Here is a 19,984-nt window from a genome sequence, read left to right on the forward strand (position 1 = left end):
CGTACAAGTTTTTGGACAAATTCTGCTTCATATGAATACAAAAAAAGGTCTGCTAATAACGGGGCGCAATTGGTACCCATAGGAATTCCAATAGATTGTTGGAAGACCTGGTCTCCAAAAACCACATAGATATTGTCAATCAGAAACTCAAGCATCTTTTTAATGTCAACTTCAGAGTACTTGTGTGTACAATCAGAATGTTTTTTAACAAAATAATTTTGCAAATGACCAATGACAAGGTAAGTATATTTACGAGTTCCATTTTTATTGAAAAAGCAGCTGTCAATGATATCAAAAAGCCCGGACTTTAATTTATCGTGGGGAATGGTTGTGTATAAAGTTGAAAAGTCGTAAGTTTTTAAGCTGTTGATTTTGGTAAAATCTTGCGATTTCAAATTTTCCAAAAGTTTCTTGGAATTTTTAAGTATCCACATCTGATTTACACCACTTCTGGAATATATTGTTGCACAGTACTCTTGAAGTTTCTCCTTCACCACTGTTAATATCTTAGTGAGGAGTAAGATAGAGGCTTGGTTGAACATTTACTGGAACCCGCTATGTATCTTTGTTTGTAAGGATTTTTATGAAGTTTCGGAATCCAATATAAATATGGTAATTCGAATTCATTTTGGTTGTTTGGAATATTAAAAATATTCAAAACTGACATATGATTTTGAAGAATTTCTTCCTTAGAAAGGGAACTATGAGTATAAGTTGGATTACCACTTGTAGAATTAAATCCAAGTTCCTCTAAAATACATTTAATATAATGAGCCTTACAAACAAAGACAATGTTGTTACCTGCTTGTAGTGATCAGACAATTAACTTTCATTTAAAGACATGAAAAACTGTGTAACAATATCAATAATTTTCTTGCACTTCGTAACTCTGACAGATTTGTTGTCACACTGCTCAGTGAATAGATTATTAATTCCATCAGGACTTCTAGAATGTGCTGATCTGAGACAATCAAAGTCTAGGCCACTACCTGCCACCTTCCTTGCCATTCTGACACTCAGAACATTTTTATCAATTAAACATTTTAAGGATGGAATGTTTCTATCTACAACTTTCTGGTAGTTATGGACACTCAAAGCATACTGAAATGTAAATGTAGAGGATGAATTAATGTTCATCATCACAAAAATGAACAGTGTCAAATAACCTTTGTAAAGCTGAAACATCCTCTACAGCATCATGTGCATTGTAAGTACAATTTAACAATACTTCTGATAAATGTTCCTGTCTATATGAACACAAATTGGGATGGACAAGTTTGAATAGAAATTTGGTATCTAAAAAACCTTGTACACATTTTGACATTCGATCTAACAGAGAGCAAGAATCTAGAGCATGAAAAAGAACATGAACATCAACACTTTTGATATTGTGGCCAACTAAAATAACACTGCCTTGCTTCTCAATAAAGCTTAAAAAAGAACCAAGTGCACTTGAAATTGAAACAGCATTGACTTTCCTCTCATGGTGATGGAGGATTCCATGATCAAGCTTTAGGCTAGTAACTGTGGAGGCAGAGGGTGTAATTTGCTTCTTAGGCATTACATAGGAAGAAAATGTCTCCTTCCCACAAATGGCAGCCACCTGCAGAATGTGTGATGTTCTTGCTGAAATAAAAAAGAATCAGCATTGACATTCATTAAATAAAAAAAAAAAACTAACAAAATCAACAATGACATTCATTAACCTTTTTTTTTCTTTTTTTTTTTTTTTTACCAAAATCAGCATTGGCTTTCTTTTATGATTTTTAATATATATAAGACAACTTTTTTGAAGTTTTCCTTAAAATCAATTGTACAGATTTAATTTAGAGAAATAGAATTCATCAATACCAAGTCCTGTTGTTTCCAGGTCAAAGAAGACAAAATTTTTGTCTTTGGTTGACAAACTCTGTGGTTGTGGTGCAGATGAAGGTGGTGGAATTTCATCAACTACAGTATTGGAATCAGAGATTCCAACTCCAGACTCATATGTAGGCCCCTCTCTTATCTCTTTACATGCTGTAGTCTGGCATCTATAAAGGCAATAAAATTTTAAATATCAATAACTGAGCTATTTGAAACTTCAAAACAAAATTGATTTTCAAAACTTATCAAGAAGAGCAAAGTAAATATATACAAGTATGCATGAATTACACAACTAATTTTTTTCTGTCTACATTTAATACTATCTTTATATACACCTTACAAAAATTATGATACAGTAAAGCTCTAGGTGTGTGACAGACTGAGTAGTCCAACACGATCAAACCCCACAAAGAGGTTGGAGGTAGAGTAATACTTTTAATAACTTTAAATTTTAAAATCTCACTTCTTGGCTTTCAGTTGCATTCTTTTCCTCTTTGCATTCTTTGTTCTTGCGATGGCTTTTCTCTTTCTTGTTTGAGAATCACGCAAATAGCAGAATTTCCTTGTGTGTTTTCCTGGGGAGAGACCAACTCTTCTGTTCACCTATTAAAAGTAGGATGTTATAATGTTAAAGTTCAATAAATAATATATCACTGACTCAATGGCGTTCTAAATATTCAATCTATGACATGTTAAGTTGTCATCATCACTCAAATGCAGAACTATATATGACTTACCAGATATGACAGATATGTCTGCCCTGCATTTTTCTCTGCAACACTTGCTGCAACTCTGTAACTGAGGCTTGCAGATCAACCAAAGTGATGATTCTAATGGAGCTTTTAGGGAGACAGATTTGTTGAATGCTTCATTTGCTCGTGTACTTCCTGATCTTGAAAGTTTGGAAGTGTCCTTCAGTAGCTTGGAGCAGATAAGTTGAATGGACTCTTGAAGATGGCTGTCCTTGAGTGGTTTCCCATATGGGAAAGCAGAATATTTCTGTTTCGGATTGCTGATACGGGTACACCAAGATTCATTGCAAGCACTGTGATCTCCAAAGGGGTGTCTGCTTAGTGCTTCCAACCCTCTCTGTACTCCCACCGGATTCCCTTTGTTTTGTGATATCATGTAATTAAAACATTTTACCAAGTACCGAAGTACTTTAGTACTCAGTGATCTGTGTTTTAATTGTAAACCATACAAATTTGAAGAGAAAATTTTCCTTATATGGTTTTTATCACTAATCTTTGTAATGTTTTTGTGGACGTTTCTCAAATGGCAAAAGGTAGTGGTGTCCTCATCTGCAACCACATTTGTTATGTTCACCCCTTCTTCCATTTTTCTGGAGACCATTTTAGCTACCATATCCTTTTCCATCGCCTTAGAGCTTCCTATATAAAAGAAGTCCAGTAAAGCTTGAGATGAAACTATTGTAGTTAGTTAAATGTTTTATGTGCTACTAGAACTGTTTATATTTTACAATATACACTCTACAACTCATTTCAAATGGATCATTTTGCAGAATTCCTTCAAATAAAGTCAAGCATGGGGTTATCAGATAAAAGTAATCTAATAAATAAAGTTACCTATGTTATTAGTGATGGGTATTGCCAAAATTTTTTATCGAGATATATCACAATTTAAAAACAATATCATGATACTACATGTATCTTGATATTTTTACATATAATTTTTGCTATGATTTTAAATGAATTTCCAAGATTTTTTTTCTAACAAATACAGTGTGAAAACATAACTTCACTTTTTCATTTTTATTTACATGTATATTACTAATAAAGCATGTTTGTATTCTTGGATGTTTTTGTTTTACAGTATTTTTTAAAATTCCTGTGCGTTGACATGTTGCATGTTAGTGTGATTTCGTGTTGTGGGAAGTTGTGTTCACTTGATGTGTTGTTGTTTGTAAGCGCAAAGGCCTGCTTTTCTGAAATCACTGGTGAGCTTTTGTAAAAGGCCCTATCTGGACACCATACTCATGGGATATATTGTTTCACATGTCTTGCACAAAATAAATTTGCTTGCTCTGTTTTCCACAAGTGCTTTCAAGCAGTTTTAAGTACATGCATTTGCATTATGATTAGTTATTTTTGAAAGTGAGAATAATAGAGAGAAAAGGATAGGTGGGTCAGTTCTCTCTCTCAGAAAATAAAATACCTTCCCAGTTTTTTCGGCAGTCGTGATCTTTGGGGTCTTTTCCACTTCTTGTAGCACTCTCACAAATTTTGCAGCATTTTGTTCGTATATCATAATTAATGATTTTACCTGTCTGAGATCCAATCATTGAGCAATGACCTAAAATTATTGTTTCAAATAAAAAGTCATGAAGATTGAGTTATCTAAGGAATGAATTTGTGATAAAATATATAAATAATAGGTCTGTTATGAAATACATTTGTTATAAAATATATAAATATTGTATACAATAGGTATAACTATTATAATTCAAAATAATTTAAACAATTGAAGTTTTACTGTGTTAAACATCCAACTCCTTTTTAAAAGAAAACTAGAGGTACTGTGAGCAATGAGCTCACTAAATGGTATCCCCTGCCTTCCATATGATTATAAAGGCAAGGTCCATGTTTTGTTTTGTGATATCATGTAATTAAAACATTTTACCAAGTACCGAAGTACTTTAGTACTCAGTGATCTGTGTTTTAATTGTAAACCATACAAATTTGAAGAGAAAATTTTCCTTATATGGTTTTTATCACTAATCTTTGTAATGTTTTTGTGGACGTTTCTCAAATGGCAAAAGGTAGTGGTGTCCTCATCTGCAACCACATTTGTTATGTTCACCCCTTCTTCCATTTTTCTGGAGACCATTTTAGCTACCATATCCTTTTCCATCGCCTTAGAGCTTCCTATATAAAAGAAGTCCAGTAAAGCTTGAGATGAAACTATTGTAGTTAGTTAAATGTTTTATGTGCTACTAGAACTGTTTATATTTTACAATATACACTCTACAACTCATTTCAAATGGATCATTTTGCAGAATTCCTTCAAATAAAGTCAAGCATGGGGTTATCAGATAAAAGTAATCTAATAAATAAAGTTACCTATGTTATTAGTGATGGGTATTGCCAAAAATTTTTATCGAGATATATCACAATTTAAAAACAATATCATGATACTACATGTATCATGATATTTTTACATATAATTTTTGCTATGATTTTAAATGAATTTCCATGATTTTTTTTCTAACAAATACAGTGTGAAAACATAACTTCACTTTTTCATTTTTATTTACATGTATATTACTAATAAAGCATGTTTGTATTCTTGGATGTTTTTGTTTTACAGTATTTTTTAAAATTCCTGTGCGTTGACATGTTGCATGTTAGTGTGATTTCGTGTTGTGGGAAGTTGTGTTCACTTGATGTGTTGTTGTTTGTAAGCGCAAAGGCCTGCTTTTCTGAAATCACTGGTGAGCTTTTGTAAAAGGCCCTATCTGGACACCATACTCATGGGATATATTGTTTCACATGTCTTGCACAAAATAAATTTGCTTGCTCTGTTTTCCACAAGTGCTTTCAAGCAGTTTTAAGTACATGCATTTGCATTATGATTAGTTATTTTTGAAAGTGAGAATAATAGAGAGAAAAGGATAGGTGGGTCAGTTCTCTCTCTCAGAAAATAAAATACCTTCCCAGTTTTTTCGGCAGTCGTGATCTTTGGGGTCTTTTCCACTTCTTGTAGCACTCTCACAAATTTTGCAGCATTTTGTTCGTATATCATAATTAATGATTTTACCTGTCTGAGATCCAATCATTGAGCAATGACCTAAAATTATTGTTTCAAATAAAAAGTCATGAAGATTGAGTTATCTAAGGAATGAATTTGTGATAAAATATATAAATAATAGGTCTGTTATGAAATACATTTGTTATAAAATATATAAATATTGTATACAATAGGTATAACTATTATAATTCAAAATAATTTAAACAATTGAAGTTTTACTGTGTTAAACATCCAACTCCTTTTTAAAAGAAAACTAGAGGTACTGTGAGCAATGAGTTCACTAAATGGTATCCCCTGCCTTCCATATGATTATAAAGGCAAGGTCCATGTTTTGCTCTGGGAGACCCGAATATGTGTCAGATCAAAAAGTAAAATAGGTGGTGCACAATTTACGGCCTCATGCGTCCTCCGGGGCATGGAGAGGATAAGTAAGTAAGTACAATGGCACTATGAAACAAAGATTCTGTGAAAGTTTCATTAAATTTCATCCAGTGGTATAGGAGGAGTTGCGGATAAGAGATGGGTACCCTCCAATATTATAGAAAGAATGGTAATGTCCATATTTTGCTCTGGGAAACCCAAAATATGTGTCCAATCAAAAAGTAAAATAGGAGGTCACAATGGCACTATGTAACAAAGATTCTGTGAAAGTCTCATTAAATTTCATCCACTGACCAGTGGTACAAGAGGAGTTGTGGATAAGAGATGGGTACCCCAAAGCATAACAGACGGACGTACAGACGGAAGGATGGACAGATGGATGGACGTACACACAGACGGACATACCGATCACTATATACCCTCCCACTTTTCAAGTGGGGGGTATAAAAAATTATGCACAACATACCAGAGAGGCTGTCAAAGGATCGCCCACTGCCTCGTTTCTGCCAACCTGCATCAACACTGTCTGTTAGCTCGTCTGTACCTTCATACCTTAAAAATCACAGGAAAGCCATCAGAAACATGAAGCTAGTTGGTTTTTCCCACCTTAATTGTGGTTAATCTCTTAAAATGAATATTTTATATAATAATAGGTTACTGTGTTGTATATCTTTAGGAAAACTATTTTAAAATCTTTAATTGAAAATGATAGGATTTACTGCTTACAGGTAATATGTTAAAGTTGAATATATTTGAGAATAGAAATATTAAAATTTTAAATGACATCGTCTATCCATTTACATTCTGATAAACACATTGTAACTTCATTTAAATCATATATATTTTAGTGTCCTAAATATTCAAAACCAGAATTTTCATATTACAATGGATGTGTTTTTCTGCATGTACATACTCTACAGTTGCCTGAATTTCTTCATGAAGGCTGCTTCTGGTAGTTTCTACTGCAATTTTCTCCATAACTGTTCCTGTTTCATTTTGTCTGTTTTGCAGTGTCCTAGAACTGATTGGGAGGATATTTAATGATGTTAAAAATGTATTCACCTGAGAAGGCCCCATGCCTGTATGCACCATTCCTAAAAATATATAATTCAGATGTATTTATGAAAAATAGAATATATTCATGACAGGATATTAACCTGGTCCTTTTCATAGTATACATGTACTGTAACTGAAAAATAAATACAAAATATGTACCTGTGGCAAGCTTGGTATTTGCATCCCATATCTTTCCATGGCGTTTTCCAGTTGCTATTTTATTTACATGCTGACATGTTGTGTTTTGACATTGGACTTTCAGGAATGAACCTAATCCACAAGTTAGTATTCCCATGGTATGAGAAAGATGGAGAGGAATGCCACAAACATCACAACCAGAGAGCCCATCTGCTAACACCCCTAACTAAACCACCCTTCTTCCTTCTCTCCAAGCAGTGTCATATCTTTAGAAAAAGTGTTATTTGCATTAAGTTAAATGATCAATACCAATTATGCACTGATCATGCAATTAAACTGAATCAAAATCCATTTTTATAATCCTATATCATAATTCATATATAAAGATCGAAATAAAAAAAAAATATTTGGCAGTCAAAGCAATCATTACAAGTTCATATCATTTTAAACTATACTTTATTTATGCATTAAAAGTGAATAGGATTCAGCAGTTGAGCAGGTTACATGTCACTGACATTGTCAGATTAACAGCTGATGGATTTGGTTATTATTTCCCTCGACCTCTTTTTCTGTGTTATATGTAGGCAACAATATTTTTGCCGAAAGATTTACATGTATGTATTAACACCTACAGAAAACTCGTTTCTAATAATTTATGGTCTTAGACTTAAGCATTACCTAGAATTTTCTAAGTCGTTGAAGAAGACGGGAACGTCGCTACCTGCCGGTTCTGGAACAATTGCATGTGTTGTCATCATGTCCAGTCTCATCCTCGGTAGATCGATTGACATCATAATTATGGTCTAAATTAATCCTACTTACTGACCAGCGATTCGTGAGCAGCTGAGAATTTTGTACTGGGATATTTTCTTTGAGAAACCTTGTTTCTTCCAGCGTGTCATGATGCATCGATCATGATCGGTGATGTTAAATGACAGACGATTGTTTACATTTTACCGCGCTGATATACGGCATATATACATGTACGGCATATGTCGTAAACAGTATATTTCCGATAAATTATAAATATTAGAATAAGAAAGACACAAATGTTAGTTGTATATGTAATGTGTAACTCTTATATATAGTTTTAAAATATAAAACTATTCATTGACACAACTTTTTAAACTTACGACATTTATAACTACGGCGACCCGTTGTTGTTAAAATATCGTGAGTAAACAAGTACCTTAATCTCATACTTAAAATGTTTATCCTAGAGTACAGGGTGTTTCAACAAACATGTCCCGACTTTGGATATTTAAATTTTTGCCAAATCACAAAATATGTTTATAACAAAAATGCAAGTTTTACGGCAAATTGTTTAAAAATATGAATATAAGATATTATGACGTCATAATTACTTACTTAAGCATCAAAAGTTAGGTAGTCAGGTATTTTAAAAATGGGAGATAAAAGAGATCTCTACATTGATATTGTTAAACTGTATTACGCAAATAGAAAATCACCAACACTTGTTGAAAAGGAAGTATCCAGATGAAAAGCTTCTCTCTAGAAAACAGATTTTTCAGGTTGTGTCAAAATTTGATCAGTATTGGACTATTGGTGACAGAAGAAAAGACACGTCTATAAAGCCAAGGACTGGACGGTCAGATGAAAATATCGAAATGGTGAAGACAATCATCCAGGAAACACCACAGAAATCAGTGAGAAGACTATTTAGAGAACTTGATTCTAACATTAGTTCCTCATCAGTTAATAGAATTTTGAAATACGACTTAAAATAATCACCTTATAAAATTTCAATAATGCAGCATCTGAAAGATACCGATATTTTCTCCCGTCTTTGTTTTGCCAAGTGGATGTTGAAAAACATTTTTTTTTTTAACCGACGTCATATGGTTCTCAGATGAAGCACATTTTACACTTGATGGACATGTAAACAAGCAAAACATGCGTTTTGGGGGAACTTCAAAGCCTGACTTTTATGAAGAGAGACCACTACATAGCCAGAAGGTAACAGTCTAGGCGGCAATGAGCAGTACCGGTATCATAGGCCCTTTTTTCTATGAAGAGGATGGTGAAACCACAACGGTAACACCTCAACGCTACCTGACTATTTTCTGAGAACCAAATTTCTGCCTGAGCTACCGTTCACGGTAGCTCAGTCGGTAGAGCGCTCGCTCCGTGATCGGGAGGTCGTGAGTTCGAAGATGGTGCCACTCCTCACACCGCAAATACCGTGCTTGAATGGCTGTCTCACAGGTTTGGAGAAAAGTTTATATCCCTTCGCTCAAACATTGAGTGGCCACCACATTCACCCGATCTAAACCCTTTAGATTATTTTTATGGGGATATTTAAAGGATCGTGTTTATTCGCCACCCCCACAAGATACAAGCGCTCTGAAAATGACTATCAGAAGAGATATTAGATGTATATCCTTGGACTCTTGCAGAAATGTTATCAGAAACTACAGAGACAGAATGAAACTGGTGACGAAAAAAAACGATGGACATTTGAACTCGTTATAAAATGACGTCAGATCAAAACCTGCCTGTAGTGACCATCTTCTTAAAATGTCTGTCTTTAAAATAAATGATCTATCCTTTTTAAAACTCTTGAATTGATTAAATTGTATAACTTTGTTCTTTATTTTTCCGCAAACTTTCCTTTCATAAATGCTACATAACTTTTAAAACTGCAAAGTCGGGACATGTTTGTTCAAACACCCTGTATGTAAAAGTTATTTCCATTTGCACTTGCTAAAGTGAATGAATGAATTTGAGAGAAAGTTATTTTATGATGTATATTTATTGTTGATTACAAGATCAATATTAAATATTTGACAGAAGTAATTTAATGTTAATCAGATTATGTGTTTTTATGATGATCAAAGATATTTTTATTATACTGTTCAAAGTGAGCAGTTGATATATTTTTTAATAGATAATATTTTTAAAATATTGTATTAAATTACAAATCACCATTCATACATGTAGACATTGTACAATAGACAATTTTGTGGGAAAGCCTATTCCCATAGAATGGTGAGATTGAGATTTATATGTTTTAAATCTTGAATATTTGACTATTATGGGAGTAATATGTAAAGGTTTATATATTCGAGAGTTATCTCCCTTAGATTGACAATGTAGATATAAACGATGATAATTCAATTATTATCTTCATGTAAAATAATGAAGATTGTGTGTGATAATTATTTACTTTTATATTGATTGTTGTTTTATGATATTTACAGGGCTATAAACATGATAAAAAGTTGCATGTCAGTCAACTGTAGAATAAATATATTCAAGAACCTTGACAGGAGTTTTGTGTCATTCCATACCCCTGTTACATTAAGATCAATGTTACATCATATTATCATATTTATTCCTAGGATGCTTCACAGAGGCATCTAAGTCATTAAACAGCTCTTGTTAATAGGTTAAATGTAAATATTTTTTTTATTCTTTTTGGATACCAAAATAAACAAGAGTCACGTGAAAATAATACAACACTGTAAAGGATCCTTAAAAGTATAAAGAAAACTAACTGAAATATGAAGATGTTGCCCAAGAATATCAAACATAGTTTATTAATTTTGTCTTTAAGTAAGGCAAAGTAATAATCTAGTATAGTGCACAACCCTATATGTAACTTTAGTCGCCCGCGTGGCGCAATGGTTAGAGCGTCTGCCCTAGAGTCGCGAAGTAAGGTGTTGATCGCGGGTTCGAATCCCACTGTGGGACGTAGAGACCGGTCCTTCAGATGAGACCTTATAAACCGAGGTCCCGTGTCGCAGTAGGTGTTGACACGAAAAAAATCCCTCACTGCTCAATGGCCGTAAGTGCCGAGTATAGGACAAATTTTGCAGGTCTCCATCGGCAAATGGTGGCGTCTCCATATGAGTGAAAAATTCTCGAGAGGGACGTTAAGCAACATACAATCAATCAATATATGTAACTTTGGCCCGATAGGGCTTGCAGTTACTTGCGAATGGACTTACCTACAAAATTTAAACTAGTGTTATTGGTCTTGTATGTGATGTTATTACATCTCTCCCTATATGCTTAAAACCACGATGTGATGGCATAAAATGTTGTGAAAGAAACTTCCGCGCTGATCCAATGGGACGTCGGATTGAGTCTCTGCCTAAATTAAATAATGTGCAGAGGATTTTATTTGGCATGCTCGTCTTCAGTTTGGTGAGAAATATGCAAATACATGTGCCGACACTGCATGTACTTGAATCTCTAAGATTTCCACCAACTTCTGAACAAAGTTCATCTAAGTTCTTTTGTGTCATTCCAGGCAGTTAAAATGTCTGAATCCCATAAAGATTTTACGAAATCGACACAAGTGAGTTAAGGCGAGTTATGGGCGTTCCAATGCAAATGAAAAATGACATAACAAAGCTTTTGACAGGAAGCCATGCCCACTTATGAGTGATTTGCATGAATCCTAAAGTTTAAGTGATTTAATCGATCAAATATATATTTTTTGTTTTTTAAAAAAACATAATAATGTTTTCTAAACTTCCTTCATTCGTTTTTAATCTGAATTATTCTGTTCCGTGTTCAAAATTTAACTACTGTGTTGTCTTTTGTTCGCGGTAGCGCTTGAAAGCAGTTGTGGAAGCTGGAAAGACGTGTGATATTTTATCAGTTTATCACCCAGTAAGGATTTGTCATCGGTATATACATTTTAAAGATGTATCATTTCGACCTCTGGCTAAAAACGTTAAGTAATTTGTACACACATTTGCTTTATTACATTGTGTTAATAACTGATAACTAGGCTGCTATTTGGGACTACACTTGTAGTCCTTCAGTGTTAACTGAAATTCTGAGTTTAACAGTAAGGTGCAGTAGCAGTGATCATAATTTCTAGCGTAAGCTAAATATTGGGCAATGTTAGTTGTGTATTGTTTGCGTTAGCAATTCTAAATTTAATATCATGTCCTTACAACATGCTTCATTTTACAGGCAAGATGTCAAAGCCTAGGAAAAGGAGACGGGTTAAAGAAGGCTTAAAGGAGGAGGTCAAGGATATGCTGAAAGAAATGGTGGTAGAAGCATTTCCTACAATAGCGAGCAAGGTTGTGGCACAGCTACAAGAAATGAATAATCCATCCAACTGCTTGTCGCAATCTGCATCTTCATCTGAACAGAGCCATGCAGCTGCATCGGTACAACAATCCCTCCCTGGAAATGACATAATCAAAAGTCAGCAAACATCGACAGAAAGTGTCGACCAGACATCACATTCTATGTCTGAGACACCATCACAACAGAACCCGGCAACGTCATCAGCATAGCAACACCTCCCTGCAGATAATGTAAATCAGCAAACATCAGACAGTGTGAACCCGGTCCTGCAGTCCTTAAAAGGTAATGCATTCAATGTGACGGGCCCCGTACATGCAAGCCGTCCATTAAGACAGGGTATTGACCTGAAAATAAGATTTAAAATATGGGCAGAGGAGTATATTCAGCTAGGGTCCCTAATTTTCAAGCAAACCTCTGCCAAGCTTGAAGCTGTCCAAGGAAATGATAATTCATTTACCTTCCTTCTAAAGGAGCACAAGTATTTCTTCAAATCCCTCCAATAGTGGATGAACGCTTTTCATGTTTTTGTAGCAGTGTATTGTGAAAAATTCCCATCACAATCGCCTTGCTTAATAAAGTACATGGCAACAATTCAGAAACTCAGCAATGATGTCGGTGAAAAAGCAGCTTTCTACTACGATGAACAGTTCCTTTCTTGGAGAGCTGAAAAATCCTGCTCAAATGCCCTGGGACAAAAATCAATGCTGAACTTCACTTGGAGGCATTACAAGTTGGACGTAAAAGTTTAGACATGAATGAAAAAACTTACAAACAGAACAGAACAAGCAGCCCTTTCGTGGAAAAAGAAAGAAACCATGCTTCAGCTACAACAACAATAATGGGAACTGTGTTTGACCAAACTGTGAGTACGCGCACATCTGCAGCAGATGTTTTGTACAGCACCCAAAGAAAGAGTGCATCATGTTCTCAGAGCCCAATAAGTAACTCATTGCAAACTCTAGTAAACATCAAAACCCAGCAAGCCAACCTAGAAGGTGATATTGTTATAACCCATGTTGATGCAAGAGCATTAATGTTTTGGCTACAGGGTTCTGACTCTGAAGAAACAAAATTTTTGTTTAATTTTTCCAGAATTTTCTGATTACGGTTACTTGCTTACAAGTCGACGATAACGCAGTTAAACATATCTCCTGGAGTCTGAATCCTGAACTTATGGGGCCATGTTTTTCACAATTCTGGTGGTTATTCTTCCAGAGAAAAAGCTGGAAATATTCAAATATTTATGACACTCAAGTAGCATCAGGTACCTATATGTCACCTGAGTGATATTAAGGTTCATAATGTCCCTGTTTACTTGTATCAAATGCTTCTTCAATGCTTATTGTTTTACTAAAGAATTGTATTGCTTAAGTAAAATACAAACAAAATTTAGCATAGCTTTCAGGGCAAAATTGGACAAAAAAGACATTTTAACATGATAAATTTATAAAGGAATGATTAACATTTATCCCATTAAGTTTATTTCTCTTAACAGAGTATCTATGAACCTTAAAATCAATAATAAAAGCACGTGAAGATTTTTTCATAATTGTCTCCATGGCAGATCATCTTCTCCGTAATCATTGCGCAACTCTTCATCTTTTAGTATTTCCCTCGAAGCAAACAAACACAATCTTGTTTTGTTGGTAAACACTTGAAGTTTCATCACTGCATTGTTTTTTAAGGTATTTAATGTATAATGACCATTTTTTTGTACCCAATAAATGAATGGTTAGATTTTTAAACATGGCAGCATTTTGAAGGTGTTATCAAACATAGATACTCCACCAAAGGTATGTATCAAGTTTGAATTATTGTACAGTTCATTATACCTTTAAGATAACATTGAAGTTATGGGCAGCGCATGTGTAATTAAGATACTGTAAAAAGTAATCTGAATTTCAGAATTTCATACAAATATGGATAAATTCTCTCTTTATTATAATATGAAATAAAATGAATCATTCACCATAGATATTTAAAAAAAAGAAGACTTGTCTTCCATTCATCAAGGGCAGATGACTAACTTTTCTTCTATTCACAAAGGGCAGATAACTCTTCAAAAACTTTTAAGGTGTATAAATGAATAGTTTCTCAGGCAACGCCGCTTCGGTAAAATCATAGCCGCGTCGACTTTTTTTTATCTTTTTTTCCGGAATTTTCGTACTTTATTGTTATAGGTTTTCTCTCTTATCCAAACAATAACAAACGCTTAAGTGACACGGAATATATTCGAAGCCCATGTCAATAAAAAGTTTTTTCTTGCGGGATATATCTACAGTAATCATGTCTCCGTTATCTGCACAAATTGTGAGTGCCACTTCCATCATATTACCTTGGAACATTTCTGGTGGATATAGTGGGAATTGTTCGGTGGGAGAATTTACGAAGACTTGAAACATAGAAAATTGCATGTAGCATTTTTCAATTTCCCAGAAAAATTGTTAAGTTCCCCTGTACTGTAGAGGTCGGGCGCTCGGAAACGGATTTATTTGATCGTGTAATGTCCACACTGTGCTTATCTGAAGTAGGGTCTCTATTCGGACGATGTAAAAGATTTTCCTTGCAGTCAAACAAAGATGGAAACGTTGCATGGGTTCTATTAATGTCAACAATGAAGAGAAATCACGGACAGATGCATTTAAAGTACTATTGAATGCATCTAAGAATCCTACACTTCTTCTCCAGTAAATGAAGATAATAACAAACGCATAGTATACAATAAAGTATTGCAGATATTAGAGAAATCTGGACTTAGATTCACAACGGAAAGCTTGGAGTCTGGCAAGTACTTTTTGAATGCTGTGACAAATAGCCTTTGGTACATTGATCCATTCAGTGATAGTTTCCAAAGCAGGGGTTTTTTTATCCTCTGTTGTTTGAACACTTAGTTGGTTTTATTGACCCATCTAAATCAAAGCACAAAAGCCAGGAATTGACAGATCAAATTAACTGGCACATGCTCAACAACTTGACATTGTTCTAGAGCAAGCCTGGATAACTGGACGAATGTGGCACCCAAATAAACTGCAGTCAAAAGGCTTAGCAGAGATAATGTACAAATATTCAGATTACTTGAAAAAATCTTTAGAAAAAAAAAACGAAAACAATACACTGTCTTAATTTTCCTGAACGCATTTTGGATGATATGCAGTCACTAAAGTTAATTCAACCTAAATGCGTTGTGAAGCCCACGTTTTTTTTTCACGTTACAAATCATTGACTAGCCACTTAGACACCTTGAGAGTTAGAGCCAATGTGTGTTGATGAATATATCCTAGATGACACTCGCAACAGAAGATATATTGACCATGCCATTTCCCATAAGTGCATACATTATTGTGTTGCAGCTGGTAACAGCCTTGGAACGCACAACTTTTTGTGGAAAATCCCAGCAAGTCAGACTGAAGATGACCGGATATCGAAAAATCAAGAGGTGATTTAGCGAATATAGAAAAACATGCCCTCTTACCACACTAGAGCAATGCGACGTAACTTCCCTGACTTCCCTGATATGCTCCTTGAAGCTAATGCATGCAAGAAATGTATACAAGACTCTGACAGGTGATAACAGTGCTGCTTCACATCTAAAAGAAAAAGAATGAGTCCAACAAGCATTGTAATCTGCAAGATCTAGACTTTATTTAAGACTTGCATGAGCAGAACAAGGGGCAATATCAATTCCAGATTTGCATAGACAAGTTGCATTAACTTACCCACCTGATACACCTATTCCAAGTGAGCAGTGGTTACGATTTCAGTTTGCCCCTTAGAATGCGACATCATACTCTTCATTACAGTACACAGGAAAATTACAAGTAAAATTCCAAGTTCAAAGTCGTCAGTTAAGAAAAGAGCACATGGAGATACATTATGCATCAGCCGCTTTTCGGTATTTGAAAGAATTGGCTGTGAAATTAAGAGAGTTTACAAAATTTGTGTGTATGGATGATAAACATCATTGTAAAGTTGTAAAGTAGGGGAACCAAACCTTCCAGTTGCAAAAGTGGATCGTAGTAAAAGAGTCATAGTTTGCCAAGAGAAGGTTTTTGCAGTGTCTGATCATGACTTTACCAAATTAAGTATAGTTCCAAGTGTGACTATGCTTCTTGATATACCAGAATCCATATATAGGTCATTTTACAGGGACCAAGTTTATGTAGGAGTGAAAGACTTGGTATTGGAGCCATCATCACTAATTCGACACAGAACTGAAGCAAGTAATGCCTTGAAACTTGAATAAGACTAGAAACCTATACTTCTGATATACACAGATGGAGACCCGGACGACAGACTTACCTACTTGACTGTTCAGTTAAACCTCTCCATGGGAATATGATATGCTTGTTGTTGTGCGAACTCCACCTATGAACTCTTGGAAAAATGCTCTTGAGAGAATAATGTCAATTCTGAATTTAGCCTTACAAAGTGTTGGTTTGATGCGAAAACAACAGTCAGAAGACTTCGAGAAAAAAATTAAAAGCATATATACATGTACCATCTCTCAACTGAGAGACATTGCAAGCCAAAATCATGACACAAGCAAGAGATGATGCACTGCATAGAACCAGTCAAGGTTTTTTTAAATATATGTAAAAGTAGATGAAATGAAAATACAATTTACATTGTTCCTTAATACATATTTAGAATATGTCTTTAAAGACAGAGCCTTGAATGTGTATTTTCTTTTGAACCTTAAAGATACTCCTCACAAAGTTGTTTAAGCGACTTTACCTTAAAGAGATAGCACTTAAGTCCTTCTCAGCTGCATCAGCAGATGACATCAAAGAGTTGTTTGGAGAACCATGGGAGGATAACTTGAAACAAGCTGAACTAAACAAATGCTTAAAAGAGGGGTGCTGTCTTTTATTTTTATCTTCAAATGCTTAAAATGTGGTAAAATGTGCTAGTTCTTCTTTTGATTCTGTATTTCAGATGGGATGCAGTGTTGGTAATAATGATGAACATTCAAAATTGTCAGAGTTTGTTCTGTAAAAGGGAAACGAGCAGTATTCTGTACTTCATGCACTTCCTTGATCAGCACCAATAATTCTTTGCCACCATTTGATATAATGTTCTCTCATCTTGAGAGATATAAATACCCACATCAAGCAGAGGATGGAAAACTGGTTTGCAGAACAACAAAGAAAAAAATGAGACTGCATTATTATTGTATCAAAAAGAAACGTCTACTGAGACGTCACCCTTACTTTTGGTTAAGCCTTACAGATATAAGTGAAGTAGCACTTCAAGAAATTCACATGAATATGTTAAGAGATGTTTTAGGATTTAAGATTTGAAGTTTTTCTTGAAATTGAAAACTGGTAGCATAAAGCGACATTTTACGGGCAGCAATTCTGAATTTTAGGACAATCTCCTATACTTCTTGTACATGTTGACGATAGTGTTAGTTTCTCTGAGAAAGAGATGATCATCCATGGAGATTAAGAAGATGAAACTAAGAAACGATTTAGGAGCTGACATTTTGATGTTACCCCAAAGTATAGGAAAGGATACAAACTATGGTGCAGTGAGGAAAATGTATTTTCTACCTACTGTGAAATCATGGAGACAACAATGAAACCATCACCACAGCAACACCTGTACGGTGGGAAACCAACATTGGAATCATCAGGAATCTAGCTATGAAGGGAAAAGGAGAGAGGGCATTGGTGGAGCCAGTATCATTTTTCGCCGAAGACGAACAAAGGGATAACCAAAAGATTAAACCATCAACACCGCTGCACCATTATCTGCATCTTGAGAGAAGAGAATCAAACATCAAGAACTGATTGTTACTTGCATCTGCATGCAAAGCAATAGTTAGATCATTCATAGTTAACAAAAAATTTGAAGATAATAGCATTGCTTGAGATAATGCATCATACAAATTCATTTGACCAGATTCGTCATTTTGGGAACGAGTCCCTGTACCTATTATTCCGTAAATATATTCCTAAGTAAACTCGTTATTTCAGTAATTCAACACTTTTGGCATTTGATTGTGACCTAAATATTGTAAAGATTGTAATTCTTGAGAAATACGGGCATAGTTTGGTGCTATCGTGCAACATCTGATCAAATTGAAAACTTGTGAAATCTGACTGGGGACTCGTAAATGTTAGCAAAGCAATGAGCGCTATTGCCGTACATTGTACTCCATTAAATGGTGCAAACATTTGATAACCTTGATGATAATTTGCTAAGACACTCCTTTCCATTTTAGATGCGTTCCCTTCAACTGCCGATATGGAAAAGAAAGCAGCATTTTCACGTGGCGACGTGCTCACGGTGCTGATACACTTGATCTATGTCACGTGACGAAGCCGATAATTTTTTTTAGAGAAGATACTCCGAAATACAAAATGCAACATTATGGTTGTTTTTTAAGCTCGCAGAATAATGAAGAACAGAAAGTGAATTTAAACTGAAGCATATGCATTTCTTTATGTCACGTGACGAAGCAGATTTTTTTTTTTTTTGGAGAAGATTCTCCGAAATACAAAATGCAATATTATGGTTGTTTTTAAGCACGCAGAATAATGAACAAAAAGTGAATTTAAACTGAAGCGTATACATTTTTTGACACCGTCTTTTTTTAATGAATTACTATCTGGAATCTCATATTTATAACGAGTTGCTTTTATATCTTGCACACTCCTCTCCTGGAGAGCATTTATTGTTGTAAAAGGACAAGAGGCACAAGGGCCTTAACGGTCACCTGAGTATAATACAATTTATAGGATCCATAGAGTATAAAATACACAGATAGATGAAGCTTTGTTGCCCAAAAGCAAGAGAAATAGGATGATCAGAATCAATGAAATAATTAGTCTAGTATTTAGTAACAACTTGTACATTAAATTCTAATCTATCCTCCATTTAGCACTATCACCATGCAGACTATTAACAAACTATTAGTTCTTCTGTACTACTTTTAACCCCATATTGTGACCTCTCACATTGGTCTATCTTGGTCTTTGAAGAACATTTAATAAGTTATTATTGTCTCATTTCTATTTATTTATTATTTACAAGTCTACTTGATCATTTAAACTATGAAAGTACTTTTTTGTATTATTCAGTAACTTTTTTTGCATAATTCTCTTATTCTATTATCTTCCAAATACATTATTTACAGTGATTAATTTTCAAAACTGAATGGCAAAGGGGAATAATCATTTGAATACAAATTAATAGAGCCATGGCTAGGACCAGAACACTTGACCAAATGGTCCTGATAGTCAAAAATCTGGTAAAAATATTCTTGCTTATTAAAACTTTAATTCTGTTTGCATTCGATATGCAAAGGAGCAGAGAAGATTTTCAAAGAAATAATGCATTTTCACTACACATTCAACACACCCCTACCCTAACACTAAAACCCATGTCCCAGGGTCAGAAAATTCATAAATTTGATAGAGGTACCCTCATCATCATATCTATGCACTTAGTTGAAGATTTTCAAAGAATTAACACATTTTCACTTTATTAATAAATGTAGCCCCCCCCCCCCCCCCAGCAAAACACACAAACCTGGAGACCACAAGTTTTAAAAATTTGTAAGAAGTTGTTCATGATAACTGTGCACTGGAAGAAGCCGAAGCAGAACTTAATGCCATGCTTGAAGAAATTGAAGATCTAAGTGAAATTCAACAAAAGAGAACAAAGAACTTTGTCAACGAGCAGAATCTTGCACTTC

At 34.6% G+C, this 19,984-nt stretch overlaps 2 pseudogenes; one reads left to right on the top strand and one right to left on the bottom strand.

The window, feature by feature from the left end:
* Positions 1–822: 822 nt before the first annotated feature.
* Positions 823–7,979, bottom strand: LOC133199959 (uncharacterized; annotated as a pseudogene).
* A 4,185-nt stretch (positions 7,980–12,164) lies between these two features.
* LOC133199961 (uncharacterized) lies at positions 12,165–13,227 on the top strand (annotated as a pseudogene).
* The last annotated feature ends 6,757 nt before the right edge of the window (positions 13,228–19,984 follow it).

Source organism: Saccostrea echinata, unplaced genomic scaffold (assembly GCF_033153115.1).
Source record: "Saccostrea echinata isolate AGI-Se365-2 ecotype Australia unplaced genomic scaffold, CSIRO_AGI_Sech_v1 ptg000036l, whole genome shotgun sequence".
Classification (NCBI taxonomy): Eukaryota; Metazoa; Mollusca; class Bivalvia; order Ostreida; family Ostreidae; genus Saccostrea; species Saccostrea echinata.